We start from the raw sequence: 12,430 nt of genomic DNA on the forward strand, positions 1-12,430 counted from the left end.
CCTGGCTGTACTGTCTAGTAGTCTATGTCATCCTGGCTGTACTGTCTAGTAGTCTATGTCATCCTGGCTGTACTGTCTAGTAGTCTATATCATCCTGGCTGTACTGTCTAGTAGTCTATGTCATCCTGGCTGTACTGTCTAGTAGTCTATATCATCCTGGCTGTACTGTCTAGTAGTCTATGTCATCCTGGCTATACTGTCTAGTAGTCTGTCATCCAGGCTGTACTGTCTAGTAGTCTGTCATCCTGGCTGTACTGTCTAGTAGTCTGTCATCCTGGCTGTACTGTTTAGTAGTCTAGGTCATCCTGGCTGTACTGTCTAGTAGTCTATGTCATCCTGGCTGTACTGTCTAGTAGTCTGTCATCATGGCTGTACTGTCTAGTAGTCTATATCATCCTGGCTGTACTGTCTAGTAGTCTATATCATCCTGGCTGTACTGTCTAGTAGTCTGTCATCCTGGCTGTACTGTCTAGTAGTCTATGTCATCCTGGCTGTACTGTCTAGTAGTCTATGTCATCCTGGCTGTACTGTCTAGTAGTCTATGTCATCCTGGCTGTACTGTCTAGTAGTCTATGTCATCCTGGCTGTACTGTCTAGTAGTCTATATCATCCTGGCTGTACTGTCTAGTAGTCTATGTCATCCTGGCTATACTGTCTAGTAGTCTATGTCATCCTGGCTGTACTGTCTAGTAGTCTATGTCATCCTGGCTGGCTGTACTGTCTAGTAGTCTATATCATCCTGGCTGTACTGTCTAGTAGTCTATATTATCCTGGCTGTGCTGTCTAGTAGTCTATATCATCCTGGCTGTACTGTCTAGTAGTCTATATCATCCTGGCTGTACTGTCTAGTAGTCTATGTCATCCTGGCTGTACTGTCTAGTAGTCTATGTCATCCTGGCTGTACGTTCTAGTAGTCTATATCATCCTGGCTGTACTGTCTAGTAGTCTATATCATCCTGGCTGTACTGTCTAGTAGTCTATGTCATCCTGGCTGTACTGTCTAGTAGTCTATATCATCCTGGCTGTACTGTCTAGTAGTCTATGTCATCCTGGCTGTACTGTCTAGTAGTCTATATCATCCTGGCTGTACTGTCTAGTAGTCTATGTCATCCTGGCTGTACTGTCTAGTAGTCTATATCATCCTGGCTGTACTGTCTAGTAGTCTGTGTCATCCTGGCTGTACTGTCTAGTAGTATGTGTCATCCTGGCTGTACTGTCTAGTAGTCTGTCATCCTGGCTGTACTGTCTAGTAGTCTGTGTCATCCTGGCTGTACTGTATAGTAGTCTGTCATCCTGGCTGTACTGTCTAGTAGTGTATGTCATCCTGGCTGTACTGTCTAGTAGTCTATGTCATCCTGGCTGTACTGTCTAGTAGTCTATGTCATCCTGGCTGTACTGTCTAGTCGTCTATGTCATCCTGGCTGTACTGTCTAGTAGTCTATATCATCCTGGCTGTACTGTCTAGTAGTCTATATCATCCTGGCTGTACTGTCTAGTAGTCTATATCATCCTGGCTGTACTGTCTAGTAGTCTATATCATCCTGGCTGTGCTGTCTAGTAGTCTATATCATCCTGGCTGTACTGTCTAGTAGTCTATATCATCCTGGCTGTGCTGTCTAGTAGTCTATATCATCCTGGCTGTACTGTCTAGTAGTCTATGTCATCCTGGCTGTACTGTCTAGTAGTCTATATCATCCTGGCTGTACTGTCTAGTAGTCTATATCATCCTGGCTGTACTGTCTAGTAGTCTATATCATCCTGGCTGTGCTGTCTAGTAGTCTATATCATCCTGGCTGTACTGTCTAGTAGTCTATATCATCCTGGCTGTGCTGTCTAGTAGTCTATATCATCCTGGCTGAAATGTCTAGTCTATATCATCGAACACCCTGAAATCACAGTGATGCCGAAATATTGCTGATTTACCAAATAAACTACTGGGAGTTGATATATAGTGTTTATTTTCATAGTTTATAGTTTATTCGCAGGAAGTCAGCACCTCCACACAAAATACAAAATATTAATTTCTGGGTGTGCGCCAGCTCATGTTTAAATAAAATCGTACATAGTCTACCATATATTACCCACAGCAGAAAAGCAATTAAAAAACGGATTTAATATGTATTTCGTACCTACATAATTGGTCTAGCCTATTACTAGGAACACATTCCAGTAATCGCCTTTGAAAGTGTATTATTGTGCATACTGAATGGACTGGGTGCATTATGCTACTGTTTTTCATTTATTTATTTAACTAGTAAAGTCAGTTAGGAACAAATTCTTATTTACAATGATGGCCTACACCGGTCAAACCCTCCCCTAACCCAGACGACGCTGGGCCAATTGTGCGCCGCCCTATGGGACTCCCGATCGCGGCCGATTGTGACACAGCCTGGGAACGAACCAGGATGTCTGTAGTGACGCCTCTAACACTGAGATGTAGTGCCTTGTGCCACTCGGGAGTCCTTACACTCCAAACTTGTTATTCATGAGTCTGGGCGATGCTGTTGGTTTGTTGATTGTGCAGAGCGGCTAAGCCTACAATTATAGTGATTTTGCATAGCCTAGGCTGACACGTTACCTGTAGCTACAGAATATCTCACCATCATGCGTTTCCATCTCTCATTCGTTCCTTTCTCCAGCGCGCAGAGAGTGGGGCTGTCTACAGTTTCTGAAATATATTTCCTTGATATCATGTTTCTGTAGATCTTTTATTGTGATGGTGTATATTACGTTTTATTTATTAAACTTAATTTAAATTTAAATGTCGATGTTCCGGCGGGAGCGCATCAGCAGCTTTTGTGTGTGGACATGCTAAACGGGTTTATGTTAATTAATGGTCAATTACGGTGAGACCAGCAGGCTTTTGCATGACAATAACCGTCTGACAAAATGTCATGACTGCCACAACCCTAGTCCTGAGTCCCTCCTGGGCTAGTTATGTGAAACCTGATCCTCATTGAAAAGGAAAAGGCCCAACGCTCGCTCACTAATAAAAACCATACGATTTATTTGATCAATTAGTAAAAGCTTGAAGTTTCGCCCTTCATCAGAACAATGACGCAGAGAGACATTCTGAACCTCGCAGACAGAAATAGAATTGTTTCAGATAGAATTAATTCTATCTGACAATCATATCTATTCTATACCTCACATGACCTCGTGCATAGATGTAGAAACTAGTCTAGTCATTCTATTTCTATGTCCGCATGGGCCTAGCCTGGACCCAGATCTGTTTGTGCTTCATTAAACTCCTGTGGTTCCATATGGTCCGTTAGGAGCTGGATACAGCACAACCAGATGAGGGACCAGGCTATGATGGGTCTGTGATGAAGGGGTGGTGATCTGAGAACAGATCAGACATACATATTGGTGGAGGTTATCACCACAGGTTATCCTGGTCTAGAGCACCTGCTAGTCATTTGATATCTTTGTCTTCCTGGTCATGTGATGATCTGAGGCCAGACTGACAGACAGATTTGTGAAGGGTAATCAAGCTACTTCTCTAGTCTCCACTTAGTGCTGCTGGCCACAGCAAGCCAAGCGGTCACTCTGTTTGAGTCCCAAATGGCACCCTATTCCCTATATAGTGCACTACTTTGACCCCAAATGGCACCCTATTCCATATTTAGTGCACTACTTTGACCAGAGCCCTATGGCACCCTTTTCCCTATATAGTGCACTACTTTTGACCAGAGCCCTATTTGGAATGCATAGTTTATCTATGAGAAATAGACACACCGCTCACTACTCTCTCACTTCCCCTGTCGGCTTTGTTCTTAATAATTCCTCTTAAGGATCGGACACTTTTTTTCAATTTCCTCCTAAAATGACATACCCAAATCTAACTGCCTGTAGCTCAGGACCTGAAGCAAGGATATGCATATTATTGGTACCATTTGAAAGGAAACACTTTGAAGTTTGTGGAAATGTGAAATTAATGTCGGAGAATATAACACATTAAATCTGGTAAAAGATAATACAAAGAAAAAAAACGTGGGTTTTTTTGTATTTTTTTTGTACCATCATCTTTGAAGTGCAAGACAAAATGTATTATTCCAGCCCAGGTGCAATTTAGATTTTGGCCACTAGATGGCAGCAGTGTATGTGCAAAGTTTTAGACTGATCCAATGAACCATTCCATTTATGTTCAAAATTTTGTTTCAGGACTGCCCAAATGTGCCTAATTGGTTTATTAATAACTTTTCAAGTTCATTACTGTGCACTCTCCTCAAACAATAGCATGGTATTCTTTCACTGTAATAGCTACTGTAAATTGGACAGTGCAGTTAGATTAACAAGAATTTAAGCTTTCTGCCAATATCAGATATGTCTATGTCCTGAGAAATGTTCTTGTTACTTACAACCTCATGCTAATCACATTAGCCTACGTTAGCTCAACCGTCCCGTGGGGAATGTTTTAACTGACTTCTAAATAAATACAACTTCCTCTGATGGCTTTTCAGCAGAATTAGTCTTGTTTTGTTTTTGTGGTTAACAGGATCTTCTTAGAAATTAGAATTGGGAAATATCTAGTGTTTTTTTTTTAATAACAAAGACGAAGTCACGTTTTAAGACATAGGGCACTAAGGCCACACACATTCTGCTATCCATTGTTTTGAGAAGGGATACACATAATACTAGTAATACTTAATAAAACTATTAAAAACATTGTCATTGTTTCCCCAGTTACTTATCCCATACAAGGAATTGATCTCTGCAACTGAAAGCAGAGGATGGCTGCATCATTTGTATTCACTACAACATGGTTGGAATTTCTTGTGTAGAGGCCAGAGAGTGATCAAACACGCACGCACGCACACACACACACACACACACACACAACCTCAGCTTCACTCCAAGCTCCTTTTCTTACTACTCTATTGTCTTCAGGTGTTGTGTGTTTTGTGATCAGATCCACCTGATCAGGAGAACATCATCTAGGGTCGACTCGACAGTGGGTCTTCCGGAGCTGCCTGTCCTTCCTTGCAGACACAATCTCTTCCTCCTCCTCCTCCTTCAGGACAGAAATGACCAGGTATTTACTGGTAATATAGTAATACTTTACTGGTACATTGTAAAAACCTATATGTTTCTTTGAGAAATAAAAATGCTCCTTCCCTGCCTGCGTCCCCTTCACTCTCCTGTGAAAAAACAGATTTTAGGAATACGTGACCTGTCTTAACCCTGTTACAAAACTGTAGGCTACACTGTCTTTCATTGTTTCATTGAGGTTCTCTCCTCTCTTGGTCTGCACAGTAGTAACACTCGCGCCTTGCTGTGAAAGATACTCTGTCTCTTTAAACACACGCCATTCAGTGAGTTGGCAGTCTGTAGCCTGCTCTTAATCTGTGACATCACTTTCCCAAACATTCACCCGCTTGGAAGTTTGTCCATATATGGAAGAACGCTCCTGTTTCATGTAGTCAAGAAATATTTCAGACCTACCAGGACTACCCGGCATAGGCTATGCAGTTTAGATTTAGCTGGCAGAGAGGGGGAGCAGGGCAGGGAGAGGGAGGTAGTGAGTGAGGAAGAGGAGAGAGTCCTCCCATGCAGCGAGGAGTTCCGGTATGTGGTTTTACCTTACAAGGTAGATAGACCGTTGCCACGGGAAGCCGCCCGGGGACACGGTACATCAAATCAAATGCCCTTTTCCGGGAAATGCTTGCTTACGAGCTCCTTCCCAACGACGCAGAGATTAAAAGTAAAATAGTAACACAAAGAAAACAATACAGAAAAATGGAGATACTTCGGTATAGACACATAGTGTGAACAGGGGATAGTCATACAAAAGTATGTGGACACCCCTTCTAATGAGTGGATTCAGCTCTTTCAGACAGACCCGTTGCTTACAAGTGTATAAAATCGAGCCCACAGCCATGCAATCTCCATAGACAAACGTTGCCAGTAGAATAGCCTTAGTGAAGAGCTCAGTGACTTTCAACGTGGCACCGTCATATGGATGCCACCATTCCAACAAGTCAGTCTGTCACATTTCTGCCCTGCTACAGCTGCCCCGGTCAGCTGTAAGTGCCGTTATTGTGAAATGGGAACGTCTAGGGACAACAACGGCTCAGCCGTGAAGTGGTAGGCCACACAAGCTCACAGAACAGGACCGCTGAGTGCTGAAGTGCGTAAAAATCGTCTGTCCTCGGTTGCAACACTCACTACCGAGTTCCAAACTGCCTCTGGAAGCAACGCCAGCTCAATAACTGTTTATCGGGAGCTTCATGAAATGGGTTTCCATGGCCAAGCAGCCGCACACAAACCTAAGATCACCATGCGCAATGCCAAGCGTCGGCTGGAGTGGTGTAAAGGTTGCCGCCATTGGACTCTGGAGCAGTGGAAACGCGTTCTCTGGAGTGATGAATCACACTTCACCATCTGGCAGTCCGACGGATGAATCTGGGTTTGGAGGATGCCAGGAGAACGTTACCTGCCCCAATGCATATTGCCAACTGTAAAGTTTGGTGGAAGAGGAATAATGGTCTGGGGCTGTTTTTCATGGTTCGGGCACCTTAGTTCCAGTGAAGGGAAACCTTAACGCTACAGCAAACAATGACATTCTAGAAGATTCTGTGCTTCCAACTTTGTGGCAACAGTTTGGGGAAAACCCTTTCTTGTTTCAGCATGACAATGCCCCCGTGCACAAAGCAAGGTCCATACAGAAATAGTTTGTCGAGATCGTTGTGTAAGAACTTGACTGGCCTGCACGGAGCCCTGACCTCAACCCCATCGAACTCCTTTTGGATAAATTTGAATGCAGACTGCGAGCCAGGCCTAATCGCCCAACATTAGTGCCCGACCTCACTAGTGCTCTTGTGGTTGAATGGAAGCAAGTCCAACATGTAGTGGAAAGCCTTCCCAGAAGAGTGGAGGCTGTTGTAGCAGAAAAGGGGGGACCAGTTCCATATTAATGCACATGATTGTGAAATGAGATGTTCGACGAGCAGGTGTCCACATACTTTTGTTCATGTAGTGTATATACAGGGAGTACCAGGATCAGATCAATGTGCAGAGTTACGAGGTATTTGATGTAGATGTGTACATGAAGGCAGGGTAAAGGCCTTCCTCTGACACCGCCTGGTATAGAGGTCCTGGATGGCAGGAAGCTCAGCCAAAGTGATGCACTGGGCTGTCCACACCACCTTCTGTAGCGCTTTGCGGTCAAAGGCAGTACCTTTTCCATACCAAGCAGTGATGCAGCCAGGATTCTCTCGATGGTGCAGCTGTAGAACTTTTTGAGGAACCGAGGGCCCACGCAAAATCTTTTCAGCCTCTTGAGGGGGAAGAGGCGCTTCCTCTGTGCGAGTGTGTGTGGACACCATGGAACTTGAAGTTGGCTTTTTATGTGGCTTTTTCTTTGCAACTCTGCCTAGAAGGCCAGCATCCCGGAGTCGCCTCTTCACTGTTGACGTTGAGACTAGTGTTTTGCGGGTACTATTTAATGAAGCTGCCAGTTGAGGACTTGTGAGGCGTCTGTTTCTCAAACTAGACACTCTAATGTACTTGTCCTCTTGCTCAGTTGTGCACCGGGGCCTCCCACTCCTTTTTCTATTCTGGTTAGAGACAATTTGCGCTGTTCTGTGAAGGGAGTAGTACATAGTGTTGTATAAGATCTTCAGTTTCTTGGCAGTTTCTTGCATGGAATAGCCTTCAATTCTCAGAACAAGAATGGACTGAAGAGTTTCAGAAGAAAGGTCTTTGTTTTTGGCCATTTTGAGCCTGTAATCAAACCCACAAATGCTGATGCTCCAGATACTCAACTAGTCTAAAGAAGGACAGTTTTATTGCTTCTTAAATTAGCACAACAGTTTTCAGCTGTGCTAACATAATTGCAAAAGCGTTTTCTAATGATCAATTAGCCTTTTAAAATGATAAACTTGGATTAGCTAACACAACGTGCTATTGGAACACAGGAGTGATGGTTGCTGATAATGGGCCTCTGAAGATATTCCATAAAAAAATCTGCTGTTTCCAGCTACAATAGTAATTTACAACATTAACAATGTCTACACTGTATTTCTGATCAACTTGATATTATTTTAATGGACAATTTTTTAAATTTTCTTTCAAAAACAAGGACATTTCTAAGGGACCCCAAACGTTTGAAAGGTAGTGTATATGTAAACTTGGAGTCACGTGATAACACGTCGTCCCACTATGACTCAGCAGAGCATGCAGTTTATTAGGCTACAGATTAAATCAATTACGATGAACTTCACAGGGTGGAGAAAGTGCACGGTGATTAGTTTGATGTTCCAAATAAATATCAAGAGTCTTATTCTGGTGACGTGATGATCGATGCTTGGCAGCCATTTGACAAATAAAAATAATCTGTCTCTTTTGTGCATAATAATCTCATTATGTAGTCTTTACCCAAACGTTATCTGTGAGCTGTTGGCTTAGAGCCCAGGTGTTAATACCAGAGTAGGCACACTGGCTATACAATGCAACATTTTTTTGTGACAAACCCATCAGTAAAGTTGCAGAATAAGATGGAAATCCATCTAACTCGTATTTTTTTTAAATTTAGTACATGGAAATGTAAACACAGAAGTTATTTGTGTTCCTTTTATTATGTGCACTGTGTCATCACACACATCATTTTATTATGTGCACTGTGTCATCACACACATCATTTTATTATGTGCACTGTGTCATCACACACATCCTTTTATTATGTGCACTGTGTCATCACACACATCATTTTATTATGTGCACTGTGTCATCACACACATCATTTTATTATGTGCACTGTGTCATCACACACATCCTTTTATTATGTGCACTGTGTCATCACACACATCCTTTTATTATGTGCACTATGTCATCACACACATTCTTTTATTATGTGCACTGTGTCATCACACACATCCTTTTATTATGTGCACTGTGTCATCACACACATCCTTTTATTATGTGCACTGTGTCATCACACACATCCTTTTATTATGTGCACTGTGTCATCACACACATCCTTTTATTATGTGCACTGTGTCATCACACACATCCTTTTATTATGTGCACTGTGTCATCACACACATCCTTTTATTTGTTGCACTGTCATCACACACATCCTTTTATTATGTGCACTGTGTCATCACACACATCCTTTTATTTGTTGCACTGTGTCATCACACACATCCTTTTATTATGTGCACTGTGTCATCACACACATCCTTTTATTATGTGCACTATGTCATCACACACATCCTTTTATTATGTGCACTGTGTCATCACACACATCCTTTTATTATGTGCACTGTGTCATCACACACATCCTTCTATTATGTGCACTATGTCATCACACACATCCTTTTATTATGTGCACTGTGTCATCACACACATCCTTTTATTATGTGCACTGTGTCATCACACACATCCTTCTATTATGTGCACTATGTCATCACACACATCCTTTTATTATGTGCACTGTGTCATCACACACGTCCTTTTATTATGTGCACTGTGTCATCACACACATCCTTTTATTATGTGCACTGTGTCATCACACACATCCTTTTATTATGTGCACTGTGTCATCACACACATCCTTTTATTATGTGCACTGTGTCATCACACACATCCTTTTATTATGTGCACTGTGTCATCACACACATCCTTTTATTATGTGCACTGTGTCATCACACACATCCTTTTATTTGTTGCACTGTGTCATCACACACATCCTTTTATTATGTGCACTGTGTCATCACACACATCCTTTTATTTGTTGCACTGTGTCATCACACACATCCTTTTATTATGTGCACTGTGTCATCACACACATCCTTTTATTATGTGCACTGTGTCATCACACACATCCTTTTATTATGTGCACTATGTCATCACACACATCCTTTTATTATGTGCACTGTGTCATCACACACATCCTTTTATTATGTGCACTGTGTCATCACACACATCCTTTTATTATGTGCACTGTGTCATCACACACATCCTTTTATTATGTGCACTATGTCATCACACACATCCTTCTATTATGTGCACTATGTCATCACACACATCCTTCTATTATGTGCACTATGTCATCACACACATCCTTCTATTATGTGCACTATGTCATCACACACATCCTTCTATTATGTGCACTATGTCATCACACACATCCTTTTATTATGTGCACTATGTCATCACACACATCCTTTTATTATGTGCACTATGTCATCACACACATCCTTCTATTATGTGCACTATGTCATCACACACATCCTTCTATTATGTGCACTATGTCATCACACACATCCTTTTATTATGTGCACTATGTCATCACACACATCCTTCTATTATGTGCACTGTGTCATCACACACATCCTTTTATTATGTGCACTATGTCATCACACACATCCTTTTATTATGTGCACTGTGTCATCACACACATCCTTTTATTTGTTGCACTGTGTCATCACACACATCCTTTTATTATGTGCACTGTGTCATCACACACATCCTTTTATTATGTGCACTGTGTCATCACACACATCCTTTTATTATGTGCACTATGTCATCACACACATCCTTTTATTATGTGCACTGTGTCATCACACACATCCTTTTATTATGTGCACTGTGTCATCACACACATCCTTTTATTATGTGCACTATGTCATCACACACATCCTTCTATTATGTGCACTATGTCATCACACACATCCTTCTATTATGTGCACTATGTCATCACACACATCCTTCTATTATGTGCACTATGTCATCACACACATCCTTCTATTATGTGCACTATGTCATCACACACATCCTTTTATTATGTGCACTATGTCATCACACACATCCTTTTATTATGTGCACTATGTCATCACACACATCCTTCTATTATGTGCACTATGTCATCACACACATCCTTCTATTATGTGCACTATGTCATCACACACATCCTTTTATTATGTGCACTATGTCATCACACACATCCTTCTATTATGTGCACTGTGTCATCACACACATCCTTTTATTATGTGCACTATGTCATCACACACATCCTTTTATTATGTGCACTATGTCATCACACACATCCTTCTATTATGTGCACTATGTCATCACACACATCCTTCTATTATGTGCACTATGTCATCACACACATCCTTTTATTATGTGCACTATGTCATCACACACATCCTTTTATTATGTGCACTATGTCATCACACACATCCTTCTATTATGTGCACTATGTCATCACACACATCCTTTTATTATGTGCACTATGTCATCACACACATCCTTCTATTATGTGCACTATGTCATCACACACATCCTTTTATTATGTGCACTATGTCATCACACACATCCTTTTATTATGTGCACTATGTCATCACACACATCCTTCTATTATGTGCACTATGTCATCACACACATCCTTCTATTATGTGCACTATGTCATCACACACATCCTTCTATTATGTGCACTATGTCATCACACACATCCTTTTATTATGTGCACTATGTCATCACACACATCCTTCTATTATGTGCACTATGTCATCACACACATCCTTCTATTATGTGCACTATGTCATCACACACATCCTTCTATTATGTGCACTATGTCATCACACACATCCTTCTATTATGTGCACTATGTCATCACACACATCCTTTTATTATGTGCACTATGTCATCACACACATCCTTCTATTATGTGCACTATGTCATCACACACATCCTTCTATTATGTGCACTATGTCATCACACACATCCTTCTATTATGTGCACTATGTCATCACACACATCCTTCTATTATGTGCACTATGTCATCACACACATCCTTTTATTAAACAAGTCAATTCGATGGAAAAACATCTCTGGTGAGAAATTGTTTTTATGCAGATTTTAGAATATTTGCATAAAAATCTGTCACCAATTGGATGGAAACCTAGCTACTGAAATAAAACATTTCCCAAATGCTGGAAGGGGGGGCTTAGTGAAAAGGTTTGGGAGCCCCTGGCCTAGAGGACGTGTGTCTGTCTGTCTGTCTGTCTGTCTGGCAACAAGTTACATAGATGTCCTGTGTCTGTCTGTCAACAAGTTACATAGATGTCCTGTGTCTGTCTGTCAACAAGTTACATAGATGTCCTGTGTCTGTCTGTCAACAAGTTACATAGATGTCTGTCTGTCTGTCAACAAGTTACATAGATGTCTGTCTGTCTGTCTGTCAACAAGTTACATAGATGTCCTGTGTCTGTCTGTCAACAAGTTACATAGATGTCCTGTGTCTGTCTGGCAACAAGTTACATAGATGTCCTGTGTCTGTCTGGCAACAAGTTACATAGATGTCCTGTGCCTGTCTGTCAACAAGTTACATAGATGTCCTGTGCCTGTCTGTCAACAAGTTACATAGATGTCCTGTGTCTGTCTGTCAACAAGTTACATAGATGTCCTGTGTCTGTCTGTCAAC

The sequence above is a fragment of the Salvelinus alpinus genome, chromosome 25, assembly GCF_045679555.1.
Source record: "Salvelinus alpinus chromosome 25, SLU_Salpinus.1, whole genome shotgun sequence".
Taxonomy (NCBI): Eukaryota; Metazoa; Chordata; class Actinopteri; order Salmoniformes; family Salmonidae; genus Salvelinus; species Salvelinus alpinus.